Here is a 10,591-nt window from a genome sequence, read left to right as displayed (position 1 = left end):
ATCTCCACTTGAACTGATTAAGAAAACCCCAAAACTGTGTTTCTTGATAGTCATTTCCTTTACACTTTTGCTTTGTAATTTCCATGCTTTTGCTGTTGCTGTGTCTTTAAAAATATCTTTTTACAATACAACATATTAACAGAAAGCTCTTGCAGATGTTAGTTCCTTTGAAAACACTAAATGCATCTTCAATACAGCATAGGTACTGTAAACCACTTGACATGGTTCAACTTCTAAATAACTTGGAACTTTCAGAAAATTGTTTGGGGTAAGGTTTTAAGCATTGGTGAAGCAGTTTGTAAAAAAAAAAAATGAACAGTGATGCCAGTTTTTATCAGCTGGTTTAGGAACTGCTGGCTGATTACCTCTGGGTTCATTAGAAAGGGTATATATGTTCTGAGTCTCAGGAAACTTCACCTTACCAGACTTGAGAAGTGCTGATGAACTACTCTGACACAGTGAAAACTGACTTGCCAAAGCAATGGACAAAAGATAAAACATAAATACTATATTTGATTACTTTACACTCAGGGATTTGAAAACCCGGGTTAAACCCTGAGGTGGTTGCTCTTTGAATTCAACTTGTTTGGGCAGTGGGCTTGAATTCAGGTTGTGAAGGACTCGATGGAAAGATGGGAAAAGTTTCAGTCGAGAGTTCTTTCCTTTGTACTGTCTTACTCTTGCAGTATACAGTAGTAACTCTGCTCAGAAGGCTTACACATATAGCTTGTGTCTTTGCAAAAGCTTACAGTGTTGTCATGTGCAAAACAGGAAACGTGTAATGGTATGATCCCCAGAGGAGCCGATCCAGGGCAAACTCTCCTGACCTTGTGGAAAACACATCCAGCCTAAATTCACAGTGAAATGGAAACATACAAGTTAACCACAGAAGTTAAGAAATATCCTCATTTGCGTTGTGTTGCTTTAACGTGGAACGTCTCTACATGAGCAGCTGAGCAATGAGTAACACAGCCTGCAAGCTGATGCCACTGCAACTCTCTTCATGTTGTTTTCCTTCTTCTTAGAAGCAATATTATACCCCAGCTTGTTTACATTTTGCAAGAAAAGAGGTATGTTGGAGTGAATTATATACTTTCAGATTTCAGACTATTAGATATTATTGCTGTCGTCAAAGAGTAAGAAAAATGTAAATACCAAGGAGAGAGAGACATTATTCAAATTCGTCTTAGCAGGCAGCAGCTAGATTGTTATTTAAAACTGAGATTTGATTGAGAACAGATATTTTGGTCCAGAAATTCTCTTTTCTGGACCAGACCAGTTCTCTGCTTTATATAGTTATGCATGTGTCAGGGTAAACTCTTGTCCTGGACAGGTACAATAACAGGATCCAAACCCTGTTGAGAGCAATATCTGAGGCCATGTTCCTTGAAATACATGGCCAAGGATTTATTTCATATTAAACTAGAATTAGGGGACGAACATACTTTTTGAAACCCAAAAAGCTACATTCTAGTTTTGGAAGCTAATGGCTATAATAATTGTTTTTGAAGGGTCTGGGAGTAGGTTTAAAATTAGAAACCCTGTAAGCTGTGGCAGTTTTATATATTCCAACTATAAAGCCTATTACATAGAGATGTATTAAATATTTATGGACAGACTAGTATTAATATCTTCCTTTTAAATTTTTGGTTATTTCAGTAGCATGTGTCTTCACCTAGTGATTGAAACAATATTACTTCAGCTGCCTTTTTGTTAAATACAAAACTGAAATTATTCAGTGCAACGTAAACATTTAGCTCTACAGTTTAGTCTGTAAACACTTAAAAGGTTGGAATGTTTATCTAAAATGGCCAGACGTCCAAAACTTGCAAAGCTGATCTGTTTGCAGTGTTAAAAGAAGTAGAAAACAAAGAACTTTACTCATCTGAAAATGAAGAAGAAAAAAAAAAATCTCAATTTTACTCCCATCAATAATTATGCTCAATTTAGTTGCAGTTCTGAGTTTTCTTGGCAGTAGTTTACCTACCTGAACTTGTTTTTGAAGATAATTGGTTGAGGTTAGGACTGCTGCTGGAATCTCAGTGCAAATCTAGGTCCCAGTAAAAGGATGAAAGGGGATGGAACAGATGCAGGTAATACTGGTTTTGTATTTTTATTTTTCTAAAAGACTCACTGGGATATATCAAGCTGAGAAAACCCAGAGGTGTAGGAGTTGCTTCATGAGCACTTCAGTCTTGACTACTGTAAAGATGGCAATTTCTGTGAGAAGGAAGGAGCTACTATCACACAGATGTGATTGTAGCCTCATGTTTTTGTCCTGATGCTACTGCCAGGAAATCACCATACCTGATTGCTGCTCAGTTCTTGGTCTGGTTACTTAATATTTCACAAAACTGTTAGCCCTGGCAACACATTATAGTTGTAAAGTGTTTACTTTGATGTAATAAGTATAATGCTGTTTCTTCTTTTTTTTAAATTTTCCCTTAAATGCGCTAAAATGCTGTGTCCAAGCTAATCTGTACCATGATTGATGTCATTATCGGATCAGCTGTTGAAATCCTTTCATCAAGTCATCAGGGAACTGGCCACTTCAAGTAAGGGGTAAGCAGCAGAAACCATAATGATCCAAACAGTGACTATAAAATACTATATTAATATTTTCATAATTCACAAGAAAGTTTGGTTTGTTCTGTGAAGAAAAAGCAAATGAAGTTCTGAAGGTCTTACTGTATACAAGTTAGTTTGATTTGGATTAAAATTACATGATCCTTTAAGGAAAACACAATGAAGAAGAAAGTCTTGTTTTTTGGTTTGTTTGTTTTTTTGTGGGTTTTTTTTTTTGGGGGGGGGTGGGGGGTGGATTGGTTTGGTTTCTTTTTAATTATTTTCTTTCCTCCAAACCACAGCAAGAATAGTTGCTGTTTGACAAGCTATGACTATAACAACAGGAAAGAACTCAAAGGAGTTTTACAATTAAACATTGATTTGCAGACATAAGGGGACTATATGTTTATCTGGCAAAATTCTTCTCAATGTATTTAAGGATAATTACTCTCATAGATATTTCATAGCTCTGCCCATAGATATAATTGCTGTAATAACACAAACGACCACTTGAATCCTCCAGTGCACTTCTAGTGATTGGATGTCTGATATTACCCCTTGTTTTGATTTGCTAAATACCCTGAGGTGACTCTGTTTTGCAAACCTTTTTCATCCTTGCTATTAGTGCGATGATAGCTGCTCAGCAGGGACACCGTCACTTCAACAAAGCTTTGGTAGACAGTAAGAGGACTCCCTCTGTTGGCAAATCTATAGGTAACTGAGAGATAAATGAGAATTATTGTGTGTGTGTATCTTCCTGGGATGCTTGAATTGTGTGAAATCTCAGCAATTTGATTAATGATGTTGTGCTTAAACAAACAAACAAAACTAACTAGCTACAATCTGCAGCTGAACTGTAAACTCAGACACTTTAATAACTCCAGTCTATTTACATCTGAGCATCATTGTTAATTTTTTTCTCTTAACGCATTTTTGCATTCTCTTCTGTATAAGCAAATTAAAATTGACGGAAGCAGGAATATCATTGGCTCATATTTATGGGTGTTAAGTATTTCTGAGGTGAAATAGCCCAACTATTTTAAGAAAAGAAAAAATGCCCTTCCATATTTCTAGGAGAGGGCTCTGACTCATCATAGAATGTACTGAAATTCTGAATCTTAAATGTTAGCACAGAGCTGTCATTCCTTTGAGCCAGCTCAGATAATAGTCTTTGCTGACGGCAACTGCTTTGTAGAAAATAACAATGTATTTTTTATTGCAGCTAAATGTGAAAATGAAAGTCTTGTTCAGGATCCAATGAGACTCCCTTCCTTAACACTTCAATTAAAGGCAGTTTGCAGTGCTCAAAATAAGGATAAAAGATACAAGACAAAAAACCAAAAGCAAACCAAAAAGCATTGGAGGCCAACTGTAATCACCTAGGACTGAGTGAGCTGGAGAAAGAAAAGAGATTTCCTTGGCAAGGGTGGATGACTATTGCAGTGGAGCCTGTGTTTTGCAGAGCTGCAGGGAATATGGAGGCTGTTGGCATTCTGGGTGCAGGGGACCTGTGCCACGAGGCCACCCGAGGCTGCACTGCTGTGCACTCCCACCCCACCAGGAGACTCCTGCTCCCTGCAATTGGAAGGCAAGCAAAGAATTGTGCTGATTGAAAGTATCAGCTGGGTGGGCAATTGTGGCAAGCACATTTCTCTCTCTCTCAGGACTTTTCATAGAGGTGCACAAAGAGAAGAAAGAGAAAACAATTTCTATTTCTGCTCCTTGTTTTTCTCACGTGGAATGTGCTTGGAGAATTGCTTACCTGGGCTGATTGCTTGATTGGATTCTGGTGAGAGTTGTTTGAGCCTGGTGGCCAGTCAGATCCACCCGTGTCTGGACTCGTGCGAACAGGGTCATGAGTTGGTAGTGAGTTAGATACGGTAGAGCAAGTAGGTATGTAGTTTTAGTGTCCTCCTTTATATAGTATATTAATGTATTATAGCATAGTTATAATAAAGAAATCATTCATCCTTCTGAACTGGAGTTGGACATCATCATTTCTTCCCACTGGGTTCGCCTGCATTTTACAATAGGCAATACTTGTTGGAAAAACGCTAACTCAGATCTGAATTTGCCTTGTTCCTTTTACACAAATGCTGCCTAGTTGCTGTCAATACCAAGAACACAGATCTGACTCTATTGAGTTTCAGTTAAATACTGTGCTGTCCAGCTCTCTCGGGATCTGATCCTTAGTCTGTGGCTAGGGTGCTCACCTGCAAGCAAAGCTGGGCTGGGACACGTATGAAAGGCAAACTTTCAGTGCTTGCTTTTCTTAATAGTTGCAAAATATTTTGAGCAATCTTGCTTAAAAGGTCATCTGTGCTAAAGATGGCTTGAATTACATGGTTTTCCTTAAATGTGGAGAAGGCTCCTGGTGAGTCAGGGCTGAGTCATGGGAAGATTATGCTGCTTCTCTATATGAGACTTGGTTTATTGTGTGGCAAGAGTTACGTCCCAAAGAACTGTTTTGCCACTGCAGGATGCTGCTGCAGCTGGAGGCATGGTTTGAGGAGGTGCTGACCCATATCATTAGTGAGGTGAAGAAGCCCCTCAGAGCTTGCTGTGCACAGATGACCCCCACAGGCATTAATGATCAGAACCTCTGAAAAGATACACTTTTTAAACTACAGTTTGAACTGTATTTTTTGTAGTCTTGAGAATTTTTTATTAAGCCTTTCAATTCTGACTAATAGTTACAAAGAAGTCTTGTACATGTAGGATATTTATCTTTATGTAGCCCTCTTAGTTTTTATCATCACACTGGGGATTGATTAATGGTATTTATTTCCAGTGTCAAGGAAGGGAATTTGAAGAATGAACAGGCTGAAGTCACATACTAGTTCTACAGTAAGCTGAAATTACCCAGATCTTGATGTTTACTGAGTAGTCATGTTTTCAGCTCCATGATTGTTTTGATGTATTTAATGCACATATAATCTATAGGCACTCCTTTCTTCACAGAATTACCACACAAATATGAAAGAGAGGCATATAGTAGATGAAGGAAAAGAAGAATAGTTCAATATGGTGTATTCTGACATAGGATTTAAAGGTGAGGAGGGCAGAACAGAAGACAGAGAAGAGGGTTCGGTTCTAGTGAATAGGACAGTAAAGGTAAAAAGCTGTGGGCTCATGACCTGATGGGAGGAGCTAAAAGGTGTTAAAGCCAGAATGAAGGCTAAATTGAGCTTTCTGAGTGACTCCAAATCCCCTTTTTATTAGGAGTACAACAGAAGCATTGCTGTGAGCCAGAAGTATGAACAGTTACATCAGAGGTGAAGGAATATAAGAATTGAGATCTTTCTTTCCCAAATCCTTTCTCAAACTTTATGGTGTAATGGGCACACCTGCTCTGAGTGAGTGGTACACCATTTATTGGCATCACCAACAAATAGGCTTGGCTGAAGCCAGCCCTGCTGTACAAACCTTGAGAAATTATGCTAATCTATACCTCTTTACCTAAAGAATTAACTCTTAGTGGGAGTTAACAGGACCAGCCTGAACTGAGACCAGATATATCTAAAACTTCTATGGCTGCCACCAGAGAGGAGTTTGACTACTAGCCAATCACTTTCCACTACAGATATCTGCAGTCCCAGAACCTGAGCTCTCCTGCATGGCAGTGGCTGCACAGTGGAGATCTCCCCTTGAGCAGGGGTGCCTCCCAAGGCTACCCCTCAAGACCAAGAGATCCCTTGCCTGGCATCTGGAATCTACAGCAAGGTCAGTGACACTTTATGTTCAATCTAAACCATACTCTACACAAGCTAGCTTAATTATTCGAAGGGTGGTAAGTAGTAGAGTGTTTGACCACCTTGTTGTCATTGTTTAGTAGCTGTTTAATCATCATCATTAAATCACTCTTTAATAAAACTTTTTGCTTAACCCTACAATAATGACTTCTCTTAATAGCTTGAAAACTCTTTGATACTGCTGAATGCCTGAATTGCTTTGCTCACTACTTCCTGGAGGAGAAAAAAATAGGTATTTGTGTTTACATCATATTAAGTTCCACCCAGAAACTTTGTGGGGCTGGAACGTCATTTACAATAATGTTGCAATCAGCTCAGAATGGCATTACGAATTGCCACAGCTGACACATAGGGATGAATGGCTCACCCAGAATGCATTCAGATGGGGCTCCCAGTCAACCAACTGAATTGCATTCAGCAGTACTTAAAAATACTAGCAGATATTTATCTATTTCCCCATACTGGGACCTTAAACTCTGCAGGTGTAGGTGAAGTGTGTGCGTGCCAGGGCCAGCTCAGTCTGTTTCTGTGAGTTTCTTTTCCTGTTGGCTAACTCTGTTATAACTTAGAATTAAATGCTGATTGGAGTTCAGAATGCAATTTTACACAAGGCACAATGCAAAGCAGAAAATCTAAACAAATGGTAGAAAATATGATCTGTAAAGGCGTGGACTCGTGACTTCTGTGAGTGTATGTGGCAGTGTCAGCCCACCAAAGTCAGCCAGGCTATGTCCACCAAGCAGGAAAACTCAGAGCTATCCAATTGTAATGCTTCAAGAGTTTAATGAGAAGTTCCTGTTAATACAAAATGGAAACTAAAGCACTTCCATCTGTTATTCCTTGATGAAAATGTTTATTTAAAGGCTATATTCTGTTGCATGTGAAGGGTAGTGGTTTACATACAAATGCAGGCTCAACACTCCAATTCACTATTAATTTGAATGCTTTTAGTAACAATGGAAGATGCTCAGATTGACAGCCTCACAGATCAAAGCTCACAGCATGATGGTTTGGGGGAAAACGCAAGATACATGCAAAAAAATTATTTCACAAAAAAATTTTATGCTAGAGACCTATCCAGGTCGAAGGCAGATAGCTTGATAACAGTTTGTACAGTCCATCACAAGTTCTGGCCCAGTTATGAAATGGCTGTAGTTTTGCATTCCTCAGCATACAGCAAGTCGAGCCATAGGCTATATTACCTTTATTCCAAACTAGTGGCAGAGCAGACACTGAACATTGCAGTCTCCTATTGCAGCAAAAATGCACTGAGGAAACAAAGCTGGAGTGCAGAAGTCATTTCAGCTAAGCCTGCCTCAGAGCAATAGATTTTAAGCAGTAAAATTTTCTCAGGAGTGTAACACAGATTGAGGATAATACTTTTACCATCAAATGCTGGTTATCTTCAAGTCTGATATGCTGGCATATACAAAGAACACGTGGAGGCAAATCCAAATACGTGATACTGTCTTGCAGGGTTCTGATTTAACTGAAGGCCCAGTTATGAAGAAGGAAAACAGGTGCCTAGAAGAGTTGCAAGCTGATGGAGCTAGAAACCATGTGCAAACAAAAAGTAAGTATAAAATCTACAGAATGCTCAGGAGCAGTTAAAGAGCAAGGAGGGAAGATAAATGTCTTCTGTGACTAAACTAGAGTGAAAGGATTTGGGCAAATTACTTTCTAAAATCTCCATCAACCAACAAGTCTGTAAAAAGTGAACTACAACTCAGCATGACTGAGAGAGAACACCCTTTCTCATAAGACAGTGAGTTGACAAATGATGCATATCAGTTCCTTAGGGCTCAAAATGAATGCAGGCTGTATGCATGTGCACCTTCAGAGATCTGAACCTGATCAAGTTCATGCAGGAAACCTCTGGGGTAACCTGGACCATTTGGGTTCCAGGCTAGAACTCCCAAAAATGTATCTCACGCTGACTGGTACTCGAGGGTCCTAGACGCTCTGAAAGACTGCATTATAATACTTGCAGGTTTTATTTTCTTTTCTTTCATATTTTCTGCTGGCTTTTACTGTGAAAACACTCAAGATTTTTCTTTTTGAGTTCTCAATAATGGAATATTTTAGTGATAGAAATGAAATGCTGTAAAATGAAAATGGAAAAATGAAGACAGTGCCTGTGAAATCATGAGTGTGGATGTTTTGTTGTACTAGTTTCCAACACTCCGTTCTGGTCTGTGTGTTATAATGGCATAAATCCACTTGGAAAACTACAAGGCTGGAGCACGTAAGCTTGGAAGGGTCACTAGGAAAATGTGTCCCTTGCAGGAAGTGCTGCTGTGATTTTTGTGAGTTCTCCCACAAAGGCTTCTATGTTTCAAGTGGTACTGGGTCAGTATCGACACAATGTCAGAAAGCAGTATGACTATGCTTGAGATGACAGGCAAACTCTCACCTATCCCAACACCCAGGATTCTAGGCCTTGTTTCTGCTTCATTTCTGACTGTGGCATCACTGTCTGTATGAATTCAGTTTGAAATGCCAATACACAGTGACTGTTTTTTTTATATGAGTAAAAGTAAACCTCTGTTCAATTGCACAGCACATGGCACTCTGGGGTTCTGTCCTGGTTAAATACTGGCATAAGTATTAAAACCCAAGGGGTGGAGAAATAAAAATATATTATAACTCCTAGATCTTTAGGTAGATGCTGACAAGTACATGTGCTGCCTGTAGCAGTTTTTACAGGAAAAGGGTTTTACTCCAGCCAGAAGTCACAAAAAGCATGGGCTCAGAGGTTATCATTCCTGTGGAAAAATTTCCAGAAATAAAGTATGCCTCAGTCCCTGACTGCGTGAAAGTGGCAGGTAGTGAGGTTTCCATATAATGATTTCTTTGTCAGAAGAACATTCCATATACTGCCATAGCTAGTCCAGTTTTCTGTTTATAAATGGAGCATCAAAGGTGTGAGACTTCCAGTCACTGAGCCTGGAAAAATAGAGGGATTCATAGAGGTAAGCCAAATCTAGACCTTGGTTAAACCCACGGAGGATTGCAATTGACTTCAAAGTGAGCACAACCTGGTCCAGAATGAATACCAGGCTGGTTGCAGCAGTATAAGCTTCCTCATACACCCCCTCCAGCCTAGGCATTGATACTCAAAGGGCTTTTCTACATGAAAAAATAGCAGTACTAAAGTTGTAGAAATATGAGTTTGTTTTTTTTTTTTCAAATCCTGCTGGAAGAAGAAATAATGCTTTGTAGAAGTTGCTGTGTACTCATCTGCTGGGAGCAGCAGCTATTCTCAATGGCTCCTAACCTGTTTCAGTGAAAGCTACTCTGGTTAACAGAACTCTTGTGTAGAGCTAATGTGGCCCCTTTTGGCTGACACAGGTGAGAGGACTTTAACTCCCAAGAGAAGCAATACCAGCAGACTCAGAGGACAAAGATCCCTGGCCTTCTCTCCACCTGAGCTACTCTGGGCACATCTTCATTTCTCCATCTGCCTGCATAGTGAACATCAGGCTACACTCTGCATCAGAACCTGTGTTATGTTTAGCTTTGCCTATTAATGGGAAACGTCTTTATCAGTGAAGCTTAAGGTATCTTAAGATGATTTATAGTTTGTGCTAAACCACAATAAGGTAATGTGCTGGTTTTGACTGAGATTCAGTTTATCTTTTTCACAGTGGCTAGTGGGGGGCTATGTTTTGGGTTTGTGCTGAAGACATTTGTTTTTGTTATTGCTGAGCAGGACTTGCACAGAGCCAAGGTCTTTATGCTTCTTACCCCACCAATGAGGAGACTGAGGGTGCACAAAAAGTTGGGCAGGGACACAGCTGACCCCAAGGGATATTCCAGACCATATGATATTATGCTCAGTCTATGAAAGCAGAGGGGACATTTGGAGTGATGGCATTTATCTTTCCAAGTAACTGTTATGTGTGGTGGAGTCTTGTCCTGGAGATGACTGAACACCTGCCTGCCCGTGGGAAGTGGAGAATTAATTCCTTCTACTTTGCCTGTGTGCATGACTTTTGTTTCCTATTAGATTTGTCTCTATTTCAACACACAAGTTTTCTGGCTTTTACCTCTCTCATTCTCTCCATTATCTTACTGGCCAGGGAAGAAGAGAGGCTGTGTGGGGCTTGGCTGCTGGCTGGGGTTAAACCACCACAGCTGTTCTTATATTCAAATATAGCTCTTCACCTGCTTTAGACTACTTTAAATGTAGCTGTTTCCCATGACTGCAGCCTTGGCCTCTGCAGTGCCAATTAAAATGTTGATGACAGAGAGGGAAAAATGGCAATTTCTTT

At 39.7% G+C, this 10,591-nt stretch overlaps 1 long non-coding RNA gene across 1 annotated transcript; it reads left to right on the top strand.

Annotated features, from left to right (window-relative positions):
• The first annotated feature begins 2,099 nt into the window (after positions 1-2,099).
• On the top strand, positions 2,100-9,936 carry LOC137477937 (uncharacterized). The gene is made up of 3 exons (XR_011001286.1): positions 2,100-2,562; positions 6,149-6,288; positions 7,794-9,936. It is a non-coding gene; the product is annotated as an uncharacterized lncRNA (long non-coding RNA).
• The last annotated feature ends 655 nt before the right edge of the window (positions 9,937-10,591 follow it).

The sequence above is a fragment of the Anomalospiza imberbis genome, chromosome 8 (genome assembly GCF_031753505.1).
Source record: "Anomalospiza imberbis isolate Cuckoo-Finch-1a 21T00152 chromosome 8, ASM3175350v1, whole genome shotgun sequence".
NCBI classification, from domain to species: Eukaryota; Metazoa; Chordata; class Aves; order Passeriformes; family Viduidae; genus Anomalospiza; species Anomalospiza imberbis.
This window is presented reverse-complemented; position numbering and strand designations above follow the sequence as displayed.